We start from the raw sequence: 14308 nt of genomic DNA on the forward strand, positions 1-14308 counted from the left end.
AGGTACATTTTGCTTAGCTGTCCGGAGCTGCGAAGGAGGTGTGAGTTTGGGAAAGCACGACGGACTTGACCGAAGCTCACCAAACCGCGTTGTAGGTGGTCTCGGCTTATTCTGTTGCTTTAATTCCGCTATACATCACCATGGCTCGCTTGCGTCTAGGTTATAGTGGCGCAAACACCGGGTGCAGTCGCTGTTTGCGTCACTTTTTGTCAGCGTTCGACTAGCGATTTATCAGAAATTAAGACACCTTTCTGACCCGAATCAATGCTAAAATGGCTATGGAAAGGTCGAACTTTGGTTTGAAACCAACTTGCTGGTTGCTTATAATTTCGATACCACAATTGAGATCAATCCATCTCTTCTCAGAGCAGAATCGCTGATCTTTCAGCGCACATAATGTTAAGGGCTCTATCGTACTGGACAAGAAAGACCTAGAAACGATTAGGCTTACCTGATCTGGCCTCGCCTCTTCATCGTCCTCATCGTCCAACAAGTTGCGCCTGGACTCGAGCACGGCCACTCGGGGTTGACGGTCCCCATCACCCCGGCCCCTGTCGGCGCCTGGTTCGGGACTCGGCGGCTGCTGCGGGTTCAAGGCTTCCATGGACATGGCGAACAGCGGCGGCTTCTTCTCTGCGTCTGCCTCTTCGAATGCTGATGGCGCGTGGATGGATCGAGGAAGCTTCAGTGCGTGCGCGGTAGCTCGAGGAATGGTGGGGTCGCGTTTGGGGGGATTGACGAACAAAACTATACTTATTTATTTGAAGTGCTCACCAACAGCACAGGGCCTTCTCGGGTGATGCACCGCATACATAGGTACAAAGAATACGAACAGGCAACATACATAGATGCATGGATACAAGGAATACAAACAGTACAAATATGGGCAGCGTATAAATCAAAAATTGGTAAATGTGGAAGTGCAGATAAATATATACAAAAGTGTAGTGTTATCGAAGGAGACACAAACATTTTTGAACGGTAAAGGCTCGGAGGACGTGTCTGGAGTATGCACAGGAGAACACGTACGAACATGAGCAAGGTAGCGCTGTATGTGAGGAAACACGAGAGCAGGGAGAGAAGTGCAGGAGCGACCCCTCCACAGCATGCGTATTCAAAATATCATACATTTCAGAGAGCGCTTAAACAGTACCAAATCGCTGCAAAAAACGTCTACAGGAGATAGAAACAGACTGTTATAGGTGAGCTGGCACCGGCTGGCTGGTGCCAAACTCATTGATCTGTCTACATCAAAGCATCCATGCGGCCGTAGTGGTCTGCTTGGCACTCGCAGATGGACAGAGCTTACGAGGCAAGGGCAGTCGAACTTCGAGTGAATACAATTAAACAGAAAAGCCAGGTCGCGCCTGGAGCGCCTCGCTGATAGCTCATATAAATTCAAGATCTTCAGAAGCCCACCGTGCTCATATCGGCTCATAGGTGAGTGGCGAGAAAATACGGTTCTAGTAAAGCGCTTCTGAATCCTTTCTAGTCGAAGGGAGGACGAAGGGATTAAACAATTCCAAATTGCACTAGCAAAGTCGAGCTTGGGCAAAATGAGAGCGCGATACAGTGAAACAAAGCATGATCGGTCGGTGAAATCCCTGGTCGCGCGGGAAATTACGCCAAGCGTACGGAGACAGGAGTTGGTCAGATAGTTCACATGCGCGTTAAAGAGCAGTTTCGCATCCATCATTACGCCCAAATCGCGCACTACGGTAGCGCGTTTTACAGGTTCACCGAGCAGCAAGTACGTAAAAGTGAGCGGGGAAGACTTGCGAGTGTATGATATTACGATGGTTTTCGAGAGGTTAAGTTTTAAATAGTTGCAGTCACACCATGCAGAAACTGCGTTGATGTCATTTTGCAGCAGTACACGATCGTAAGGTGAAGAAATAGTGCGATAGAGCTTCATATCGTCGGCATACTGGGAGAGCGAACAGTGCTTAATAGCGGGGTGTATGTCATTAACAAAAATGTTAAAAAGGAGAGGGCCCAGTGTCGAGCCTTGAGGTACCCCTGAGGTCATCGGGAAGGGCCGGGAAGTAGCGCCTTCGTAACTAACACAATTGGGCATGCCTCTTAAGTAGCTGCCGAACCACTGGCAGAACTCAAGGGAAAGACCGTATGCGGACAATTTGCGAAGTAGTAGATCGTGATTAACAATGTCGAAGGCCTTGCTACAGTCAAAATATACTGTATCTACCTGTTGGCGAGACAGTACTGGAGGGTCGATGTCGTTTAGAAAACAGGCAAGATTTGAATCTACCGACCTTCCGGGCATGAAGCCGTGTTGGTTGAAATGAATTAGTGGATGCATAGCTGATAAAAGGTATCGATGCAAGACCTTTTCGAAGACTTTGGAAAATGAAGACAGAATATTAAAAAATGACGTATGGACTTTCCCCGAGAACGTTGTCGAGTGCACGAAATGAGAAAAACTGTTCAACCAAGCAAACTCGCAAACAACACAGCTTTGACCAACTCTTCAACAAATTCCTCACGGTGCATATACGACGAAAATTGTTCAATATGCCCCGTCCGCACAGCCACCTCGCCTTATGCGAGTGTTCCATAAATCGAATATGTGCCAAGCGTTCGTATATGGGTATGGGCAGTAGGGAATTTGTTTTTTTAGACCATGCCCGCACCGCATCACATGTTAGATGCCGAAGACGCACGAAACATAAGAAAACTACAAACCAACGTTTTCCCACACAAATCCAGACTGTCTCTCATGTTCCCAGAGAGATATAACGAAGAATGCCACAAATGCAAATTACGAGCAGACTTATTCCACACAGTCTGGAACTGCCCTATAATTTGGCAGCAGAACACCTACCAAACCTCTAGAGAGTCCTGGGATTTAGCATTGTCCAGCTCGGACCTTTCGACACAGCGTGAGCTGCTAGCTTTGCTACTAGAGTCCTGGAAATAGGACTTCGCCCATAACTCTTTCCACATTCCCGTCTTCCTATTTTCAAATAAAATTTACTCTCTCTCTCTCTCTCTCTCTCTCTCTCTCTCTCTCTCTCTCTCTCTCTCTCTCTCTCTCTCTCTCTCTCTCTTTTGACACCACACGATGCTTCAGGTATGTGTTTGTCTTGAAACAGATCGGCCTCTACGTCCAGAGCCAATCCTCGGCAAGCGCAGGTGCCATGTGACTGAATGGGAGGAGGAGGAGAGAGAGAGAGAGAGAGAGAGAGAGAGAGAGAGAGAGAGAGAGAGAGAGAGAGAGAGAGAGAGAGAGAGAGCATCTTCTGTAACTGCGAGCTCATGGGTGCATGATGGTAAGGGCACCATCCCCGTGGGGGGCGTCCGCTAGTTCGGGATGGTCTTTGCAGGCTGCCCGAGCCCTCTCTATCAGTATGCCCCGGGTCGAGAGGTCTGGGAAGAGCATGGAGGAAGAAAAAAGTTGGGAAGAGTACGAGAAACAGAAAAAAATGGCCGCGTATCTGCTCGTTTCGTTGCAAATATCTACGATAGACGATAGACGACCGGCGCCCCTGCAAAGTAAACGCCTCCCTTCTCTTTCCCGCTCACCTCTGATGCGGTTCCCCTCCCGTCTCGTTCCTCCCAAGATAACACACTAGAGGTTTGCTCAAGTCAATTTAAATTTCCGTCCGAAGACCTCTATCCTCCGAGCGAAGCGCCCGCTCCATTGCGTCCTTAAACAACTTAAATTCCGTTCGGAACTCCTCCTTAAATTCTGAAAACAATTTCTGGAAGTCTTTCGTCATCACTTTCCCCACAAAATCCAACACAGAGCTATTATATGCACAATACCAGCAGCCCAGTGGCAACAGTTGAGCCGTACACCATCCCAAGAATTGAAGACCTGTGGAACATGCTTGCTCAAGGGGAGAAATTCACTAAATGGTACTTGCGTGATGCATACCATCAAGTTCTCCTTGACGAGGCCTCTAGGGATTAAGTCACCATTTCGACGCACTTGGGGTTCTTTCCGTACACCCGGTTTCCGATTTGTTCCTGCCATATTTCAGCGTGCTTTCTTAGCTTTCCTAGGGGACTGCTTTCTTGGGGGACTGGTTCATGTAACTTTATTTTGACGACATTCTTGTAACCGGTGCGATTGATGCTGAACATTTTCGCAACCTACGTGCTTGGCAAGCTTCAGGAATCTAGCCTAAAGTTGAAAATTGAAAAATGACACTTTGTGCCGCAAGTCGAATATCTCGGGCACATCATCAGCGAAAAATGCCTTTCCCCGAACGTTGACAAGGTGGTAGCCATTCTGGATGCTCCTGTGCCACAAGACGTCAAGGAACGTGAGAGTTTCTTAGTACCTGTCAACTTCTACAGGCGCTTCTTGCCAAATCTTTCTTCTCTGCTCCGCCCGCTGCACTTGCTTTGTGATCGAAAGAGGTGGGAGTGGGGTCAGGAACAGCAAGATACATTCACAGCCTGCAAGCATCTGGTGTCTTCGGCTCCAGTCCTCGTGCATTTCAACCCAGCCAAGCCAATGCTCCTCAGCTGCGACGCGCCGCCTTATGGTATAGGTGCCGTCCTGGCACACAAGGATGCTCATTGCTTTTGTATGTATTTATGTGTTTATGGCGCAAGGACATCCAGGCCAAAGAGCGCCATGTCAGAGTGTGTGATCTTCCACTCAGTAAAATACAATTTAAAGGACGTGAGGAGGCTAAAAATAGTCATGGGTATGGGGTGTAAAAGGCCCTCAGTAAAAGGCCCACACGTACAACGTGGTCAAAAATGTAAAGATGCTGGCGTATACTATGTTGGAATTACGCGCGGTAGGTAATAAGTTTTAAAAATCTGATATCTTGAATGTAAATTAAAAGGTGATTCGCGGTGAACATAGGTTCATCTGCTAAAAATAGCGAGGGGTGTACGGCCGGGTGTGGCATATATCTATAAATCTTGGGAATGTGACGGCGTCTAGCATCTTCAAATCCTGAAAATTCAATTAAGATAGAGAACCGAGAGCCGTCCTCCACATCTGTTGCATACGGGTGGTTCGGTGTGTTTTAATAAGAATGAGTACCATATGTGCGGCCAATTCTCAGTCTGCACAAAGATGTTTCAGTAAACCTATTTCGTTTTTCTGTAGTATATCGGCCTAACTGTGGTTTTATTAAATGTAATTTGTTAGGAATTTGTTCGGCCCATTCCCGTTCCCATTGTTGCCCGAGTATTCTTTGTAAAAGTGGCTTCATGCCTTGGTATGGGACCTGCGAAATGTCTATACCACTTCGGAATGTGGCCTTACCAGCCAATCTATCAGCAATTTCATTCCCCAGAATGCCATTGTGTCCAGGCATCCAGAAAATTATTATTTAGATGTTCTCCCTACGAGAACTGTTGATTGCTTTGGACACAAGTCGTCTGCGCCTGGGGCAGATAATATTAATTTGTTATGATCCAACACCTACACCCAGACACCCTCGAAACACTCCTTTACCATTTAACAAAATTTGGCAGCAGGGATACTTTCCTTGACAGTTGTCAGGCGGGTTTTCTATCGCGCAGGTCAACAACTGGTTAGCTAATTACGTTCGAATCCTATGTGAAAGACGCTTTTATACACGGGCAGCATTGCGTGTCTGTGTTTTACGATTCAGAGAAGGCATATGACACGTACAACGTGCTGTCATGGCATCCTCCTCTACCTGAAATCTTGTGGTATAGGGCTAGTGCGCTGCTACTTGAGCGGCACAGGCAGCGCCTCCTGGCAGCCGCGGCGGCATATTTTGCGCGTACGGGGCCGGCGTGGTCAGCCGCCCCCAGCGGCGGAGGTATCACAGAACGGCGCCTTTACGGGCGAAAAATAAGCAATTCTACCTACTTTTATGTTTGCCGATGGCTCAACAGTTACAAAAACAAGTATGGAACATCGCCAAAGAATAAATTATGTTGGTTTTTATGCGAATGTTATTAAGGAAAGCGCAGGCTGAGCTCCGAGGAGCCATCTGATCACCTCAACGCTTGGTTCCAGCATTTCTTCGTCAACAGCGTCTGTTGGAGCATATGTTGGCTCTACATTTTTGTGGCTGCCCTCGTACGCAGGAAAACCGCATTTCACATCACGAATTTGTGCGGGCACCTTTTTCGGGTGACGTGTACACTAATTTCGATGTTGGACAGTTTCAATAGCGCTCGTCGTGCTAACATATAAATAAGCGTTTTATTTGCTGCTGTGTGTCCTGCGTTGGACGCACAGATGCCTTATCCCACGCACGCGGCAACTTCTTAGACAATTTCTTCCCGGCTGTCGTGGCTACTAATGTAAAATCGCCGTCGCCGTGTGTTAGCCCCAGCCGCGGCATACAGCCTTCCAGCAGCTTCCTCGAAACAAAAAAAGAGAAAAAAAAAGCGTTTTGGGTTTGCCGACGAGCACAGAAACGAAGCAAGGGATTATGTACGTGAACTATCAACAAAATTCGAGAAATTTAGAAAATTGTACGTGTGTATGGATTCCTATGACGCTTCTGTTCATCTTGAGGCTTTTAATTGCAGCCAGATTGGTGCTTTTCTGACTTCTTCGTCTTTTTGTTTGCTTTTCTGGTTTGTGTTATTTTGGAATCAATAAACAGGTTAGTGCGGCGAATCGGTTTTCTTTTTGTTTCATTGGTTCATTTCTAGCTCTATTGGTATTTTTAGTTTTTCTTATACAAATGGCATACATTTACATTACTATACAACAAATGTTTTAGTAATTGTGCCCTTTTGTGCGAATGCAAGGCGTTTGGGATTTGGTGCGTATTAATAATTTTTTGTGTTCTTCGGGTTGCATTTCCGGGTTCTTTATAATTTTGTTTTATTAATCGTGTGAATGTTGTGATTAGGTAGACTTCTCGATATAGCAAGTTCATTTTTATTCTTTTTTCCTGTATTTTTAACTTCACTCGACAAATGGCCTACAGTTACACTATTACGACGCGTTAACTTCGATCTCCCATTGTGCGTTATTGTGCAAATGCCAGGCATTACACAGATTGGGCTCTGGGGTATTAGCAAAAAATGCTGATGGATTAAAATTTACATTCCATATTTTTTCCTTATTCCCAGCCGCACTTGCATTTTAAACTATTCATTTGAATCACACCATGTTCCGGGGCTATATAGAGGGCCCTATATAGGTCTGAATTTCTGCGTTGAGGCCGAATACATGGTTGCTGCCGTCTAGTCTTTTTTTTTCCGCAGGTCAAGTAGCCTATATTTTTTAAGTATTTATCAGGGCCCCCTATTTATTCTAAGCCGCAGAACAGTTCACGCACGGCTCGCTTCGCGTAGTCACGCTGGCCCTGCGCACGGGATACGCGGGCAGGCGAAGCGCGGTACGCGCAAAAGATGCGGCGCGTGTCGACAGGGGGCGCCGCTGGTTCGAATTCAGTGGCGCCACCATACCAGCGCACGAGGCCTATAGGGATTCATGCTTAATACAATAGAAGGTTACTTATCAGAACGAACATTTATAGGGTTGGTGCAGCACTGTCAAAAAGATGCATTCAAGAAAATGGTGTTCCTCGGGGTGGAGTTCTGAGCTCCACGCTGTATATTGTAAAAATGAACAAACCTTGTATTTTTAACTAGATTTGTATACATAGACGATGTACAAATCAGCTCTAAAGCTTCTAAAATCTGTTTGCGAACGTCAGGTACAACTAGGTGTGAACAAATTTTCGAAGTGGGCAGAAGAAAACGGATTTAAACTGAATCTTTTGCCTCGAGGAGCCTGTCAGAAGTGGAGCAAAGCTAGTCAACTGGACGAGGAATTGGATTTAGTGGTTGGTGAGGATCATTTCCACCAGTACTTGTGGAGCATACCATTTCAGGCACATACTGATCACAAACCACTTCTGGGACTGCTAGGCTCCAACATGCCGGTTCCCGTGCAAGCTTTGCCTCCAGCGGTCAGTGGGCCCTGAAGCTCTCGCTTACAAGCAACAACTTGTGTGCAAGCCTGGCAAGGAGCTCGGTCACGCCGATGCTCTTAGGAGACAGCCACTACCCAATGAAAGCACAGAATTTCCTCGCCCCGCTGAGATCTTCATGTTCTAAGAGACATATCCGCGACTCATTTCACCTACTACTGCGGCTCAAGCAACAAGGAATAATCCAGCACTAGGTCATGTTGTTTGTGTTCTGAAAGAAAAAAGCCTCCCAGCAGGCCCGCAGCAGAACCCCTTCAACACCAGAAGCTCAAAATTCAGTCTCCAAGAGGGTTGCCCCCTCCAGGGATCAAGTGTGATGACACCAAAATCACTGCAGCCCCACGTACTTGCCATTCTTCATGCGAGCCACCATGGTATTGGTAAGACCATGGCGATTGTCAGGAGCCGTGTTTGGTAGCCAGGCATTTGTAATGACATTGCCAACAATGTGAACAGCTTCACCACATGCCAGGCTCAACACCAAGCTGCATAACCAGAACCAGTCCAGCAGACGCCGTGGCCTTTTCCATAGCGACCATGGTCAGGGGTTCGCATTGACTTCGAGGTACTATTTCTGAGACATTATTGTTCACAGTTAATGCTTTCTCAAAGTGGATAGAAGTTTTCCCTGCGTCCTCCACATCTGCAGAAGCTACCATCTATGCTCCGAGAACTTTCGCTCAGCATGGCCTCCCGGAGCTTATCGTTTCAAACAATGGTCCTGCCTTCACCAGGCCACAGTACCTTGAGTTCTTAACACGAAATGGAATACGCCGCGCGCTTGTACCACCTATTACACTGCTTAAATGGTACAGCAGGGCGGCTTCTACAAACCATAAAGAACAAACTCAAGAAGTCTGGTTCTGGATGTTTCCAAACCAAACTCGCCAGGTTTCTATTTCAGTGCAGAACCACTCTGCGCGACGTAACCGTACGGCCACCATGTGTGTTATTGGAGGGTAGAATTTTCAAGACACTGTTCGACGTTCTGTGGCCGAACTTGCAGGCATCGGTGCATCTGAAACAACTAAAACAGAACTTGTACGCCGACATAAGGGTCCCGGCAGGCTCCATCATGATGACGTATGGGGAACCGGCACAGTGACCACTTGCACCTGGTGCAGACACGAACACCTTCGACACCTGCTGACATTGCTAGTGCTGCTGCTCCACCACAGCTGGAGCCGATGCCTCTCCCAGCGGCAGCTGTTCCGGACGTGTCTTCTGAGGAACTGCTGCCTGGGAATGACTTCCCTGGAAGGAGCGGTGCCAAAGACGCTGAAGTGACTGCTGCTAACAGTGGCGTGGGTGTAACCAACGACTCTGACGTGGCTACAGTTGCGACGTAGTACGAGGACAAGGTATCCGGCGAACAGGCACTCCCCGCAGTGTTGGCCTTAAGGAGGGAGGATTGTTACAATGTTATCAAACATGCAACGCCCCCCCCCCCCTTTCCCACGGAGCTAATAAATTTTCTCTTGTATGGGCCTGAGGCAGCCGCAGGTGGTAGCGGCCCAAAAAAAATGAAAAGAAAGTTCGTTCTCAGCAAGCAGACGGGCTAGGACAGTATGACTTGGTCCCTTCCTTCTTCATAGGCTTACTGGCCTTCATTGTCGTACTGGCCTTTTCGTAGGCCTACTGGTCTTCTTCAGTTAGTGGTAAGCTCCGCTCAGCCATCCAGACTTTACCGCTCAAACATATTGTCACGAAGTCAAAGATGACGCAGTTGGCTTGAAGGAAGAAGAACTTTATTGGAGCGAACTTGTGCTCCCCTAACTCAAAGAATACAGAGACTAAGTTCGTGCAAGGAAAATACGGAAATGATGTCATCGAGTATTCTGTGGTGGTGTCGTCTAGAAAAGCTGGGAACCTTCATCTTTCTGGTGACGATGAAGATAACGATGGCCAGCGAAAAAACGCGCATACCTACCAAGGAGTATTGGTATGCTCCGGAGCTTCGCCACTGACATCAAGCCCCCTCACTGCACGGATGCGGCCAGGAGGCTTACCCCATCCCGGAATATGGTTAGGATGGTTTAAGCCTGCTGTGCCTACGCATAATAAATAACAAGGTATGTTCACAAGAAGGAAGAGAACAGGCGTCAACTTGCGGTAGGATTATTCCCCCGAATACAGCGTATGTGTAGGCAAACTTCTTACACTTGCGCAAAAGGTGAACTGGGAAGGCAATGCTTCTAGGTAGGCCTGTCCGACTTCTCGCTGCCTATGCTTTTTGTGTAAGGGCTGGAGGAGGAGGAATAAACGGTGTTGCAGTATGCAATTTAGGGCCGGGTGGTGACCACTGGGCGCAGCCCAGCGGTTACTTCGGCAGCACGTTCTACCATGGCTTTCTGGACCCCGGGGTAAGAGTCGCCTCCCATTGACCGACAGAGGGGATCAGGGGTAAGGGGTTTCGAGGGCACGCCCACATAGAGTGGCAGATGGTGTCGACATCTCCGACATTAGGGGTCACGGATACTGATCGGGGTATATGCGATAAAGGTGTGCGCGGCACCGAAGGGTAAATTAGTTTGAAGAATCCGCCACAAGCGTTCTTCCTTTGTAGAAAGTGAGGAGTGGGCTGGGGGGTATTTCTGGCGGACGCAGTAGTGCGCGGTGATAGCCGCGTACGTAATATGGCTATCTCGAGTGGATTGCGCTCCGTGCTTATGGGGTAACGAGGCGGCCCATACAGCAGCTCGACATCTTACTGTCCGAGCAGGCCCTTCTGAGTAAGTGCAGAGGCGTTTTAATATACAGTCTAGGTCGACATTTGCCTTTTGGGAAACCCTCCGGGATTTTTCGCAATGTCATTTCTTGCACCTTCATTCACACCCATCTCGGTCCAACACGATGTAAATACAAAAAGAAACAATCGTAAAGCCCTCTGTAAAGCCCTCGCACAGTCTGGTGTCGCCTAGTTCCAGTGACTTTACAGCATAGGATTGAAGAGCACGGGGGAGAGCAACGCACCGGGCAGCTAGGCTACGGGAGAATTTTTCCAGGTCGCCAGCTTATGGGCGGAGCTTCTACGTCACGAATGGCCGTGACATCAAAACCAACTCCGCCGTCGAACTCCGCCGTCGAGGCGGAGTAGCTAGCACACTTACGGGTGTCTTTCCCTGTGCCCCACGCTGCACAAAAAGATATCGCGGTGTACGTGAAACGTTTTCTGCCGTTTTTCAGGAGTCTACAATCTGGGAAATGCGAAAACACCATGATTTAGAGCAGTTCACATTTATTACGTCGTCTCAGGAACTTAAAAATTAAATTTGTAGCAACTTTCGGGGAGAAGTACCCTTTTGAGTCAGTTTAAAATACACACAACACTAAAATGATCTTTAGAGAAAGCGTTTTTAACAGAGTATCACAAGGTACCTACTCCACTACCCTCGTGCATATTTCGTAATTTTGTTTTGAGGCTGTATGCAGACGTAAAATGGTGTACAAAATTTCAAATTGAAGAACACTGCAATTATCAGGCGTTCTTTTATCATTCGAATACTGAAATTATCTGTGTAGTCCACGACTGCGTTGTTCGAGCGAATGTAGAGCCCCGGCCAAAGTTGCACAAAGCGACGTGGCAGCCGTTGCACCATTTCAATCCCCGAGCTGCACGTTCACGCCGCTCGTAATTTGAGCAACGTGGCTATGTTTGGTCACCTCACTTTTGGCATCAAATTTCACTTCGCATACATCAATCGTTATTACTAGCATAACCAGTCCTGCAATCAGGCATGCATGCATGCCGCAACACGCCGCACGATGCAGCACGCCACAATTTCTGGCGTGCCGATCGTTTAATTCCTGCGGCTCACCAGCTTGGTGTCGAATACAATACCGCAGCGTTTTATAAGATGGCAAAAAGTCCAAAGGTTCACTTCACGAACCCTGATTGTAGATGCATGCACCACATTTCTCACTCAATCATGAGCCACAGCAGAGTCATTGGCACCACTTTGATTTCAACGGACCCAGCCTCTCAGTAGCCGTGCACCTTCCCGTAATCTGGCACGTCTTCTCAACATTATCCCCACCTTAGCGTCACCGTGGCTCGAACCCCGGTGCCGCACAATTCCCACCGGATCTTTTTTTTTAAATCCGCGTGTTGATGGAATTGCAGAAGGAAGCTTGGGGTGCGGCCTGATCCCAGCAACCATTGCTGGTAACGCACTCCCTCACCCACGGCCGGACTCGGAAAAGGAGTCGAGTGCGGAAAAAGAGTAGACTCCGGCCGTGCCTCACCAGAGCAGGATTGGGCACCCTGGTGTAGTAATGGCCTCAACCTCCCATGAATACGTCAATTAACCCTCCGCCCTGTCTCCAGTGGGTGCGAACCAACTGACCACGGCAGCGCGCGGTCAGACCTGTGACGCAGCAGAGGGTGCTAAGAATACCTGGACCCGGACAGGCCGCCATTGGAATCTGGCCCTGGCACCATTCAACATGAGGGCCTCATCTAGCGAGGTGAGTCTAGAGGTGTTTGAGGAATTATAAGACATTAAATGGGATGTAATAGGGCTTAGCAAGGTTATGCGGACAGGTGACGACTTTACAGTGCTGAAAAGTGGACAAGTCCTGTTACCATGGTCTAGTGGACAGATGAGAACTGGGAGTGGGATTTGTAGTCAATAAAAGCATAGCTGGCAACATAGACGAATGCTATAGCATTATTGAAAGTGTGGCCGGTCTTTTAATTAGGCTTAATAAGAGGTACAAACTCAAGGTGGTACAGGGCTACGCACATACATCCAGCCACGACGAGCAGCTAGTTGACCGCTCTATGAAGATGTGGAATCAGCAATGGCTAAAGTAAAAACACAGTATACCGTAGTTATGGGAGACCTCAATGCTAAAGTAGGCAAGCAGGGTGGAGGCAAGGCAGTTGGGAACTATGCTCTGGGTTGTAGAAATAACAGAGGGGACTTATTAGTCGAGTTCGCGGAACAGAATAATTTACGCATCATGAATACCTTCTTCTGCAAATGGGAGACCAGAAAGTGGACGTGGAAAAGCCCGAATGGGGAGCATAAAAACGAAATAGACTTCATACTATGCAATAACCTTGGCGTCATGCAGGATGTGGAGGAGCTCGGAAGAGAGGTGTAGTGGCCACCGTATGGTAAGATCTCGAATTAGGCAAGATTTGAGGAGGGAACGTTGCAAGCTAGTACGAAAGAAGACAATCTATGAGCTAACAGTAAGACAGAAAGTTGAAGAATTCAGGATCGCGCTGCAGAACCAATATTCAGCTCTTACCGAGAAGGCAGATTTTGACACTGGAGGCCAGCGACAATCTTACACACATTATCACGGAGTGTGCAGTAGAAGTCAGGGGCACGATGGCTAGACAAGATACTGGTAAACTTCCCCAGGAGACAAAAAATTTAATTAGGAAACGGCAAAGCATGATAATCTCCACCCCAGCAGGCAGAATAGAACTAGCGGAGCTTTCAAGGTTAATTAATAAGCATAAAACAGCTGACATACGGAAGTATATGGAGAATAGAGCATGCTGTAAAAAACGGAGGTAGCCTAGAGGAATCCTTGTCGGTGATGTACTTTTTACAGATCCCAATCACAGCCCCACCAACGCATAGAGACTTTGATGGACAGTAAATAGCCATTGATCTAGTCATTAATCTAATTAATTATCCTATGCAAATTAATCTAAATTTAATCTAGACAACCACTGCCCCCCTTAAAGGGGTCGTGAAGAGATTTTCAAAAAAACTGTGTTGTGTGTGCGCTTATAACCGTGGAACCTTGATAAACAAACAATGCATACCCGTTTCGTCGTCCGATATCGGGAAATAGGTAAATAAATGCAGTTACGGTTTCACCGAGGCTTTCCTCCTCAACTCGTGAAGTGACGTTTCAGTAAGTCAGTAAGCAGCCAATCACAGTTCTCCCTCGTCTGCACAATATGTCGGCATAGGGCGGGCTTGCAAAGGGTCAGATAAAGCTACAACATCGGCGCCATGATGAAACTCGCCCTGCAACTGAACGGGAGACGTCTGATCTCTGATACGACTGATCAACATGGTCGAACTTTCAGTCAACAACACCGGCGAGTGGCGCAGGCAGAAGTAACCACGTTTAATCTAAACTGGGCATTCGTAAACTGTTTACGCTGCTTTCCACGAGTCTAAACTGTCGTTTTGCTAGCCGATATTCTTGCACAAGTTTGCCGACGTCTGTCTCACGTAGCCTGTAATGTGAGTTGCGCGAACGTGAAACTTCTGACCTGACGAGATACATGACCGAACGCTTAAAATGAGAGTTTATTACATAAACACGTTTATCGAAGGAACTTCGAGTAGTCGGAACTTAAAACCCACTCATTATTCACTCATCAAGCGCAAAAATAACTAGCGAGAACGATACAGCGC

This window comes from Haemaphysalis longicornis, unplaced genomic scaffold (genome assembly GCF_048455015.1).
Source record: "Haemaphysalis longicornis isolate Haplotype H1 unplaced genomic scaffold, Haemaphysalis longicornis Haplotype H1 scaffold_6, whole genome shotgun sequence".
NCBI classification, from domain to species: Eukaryota; Metazoa; Arthropoda; class Arachnida; order Ixodida; family Ixodidae; genus Haemaphysalis; species Haemaphysalis longicornis.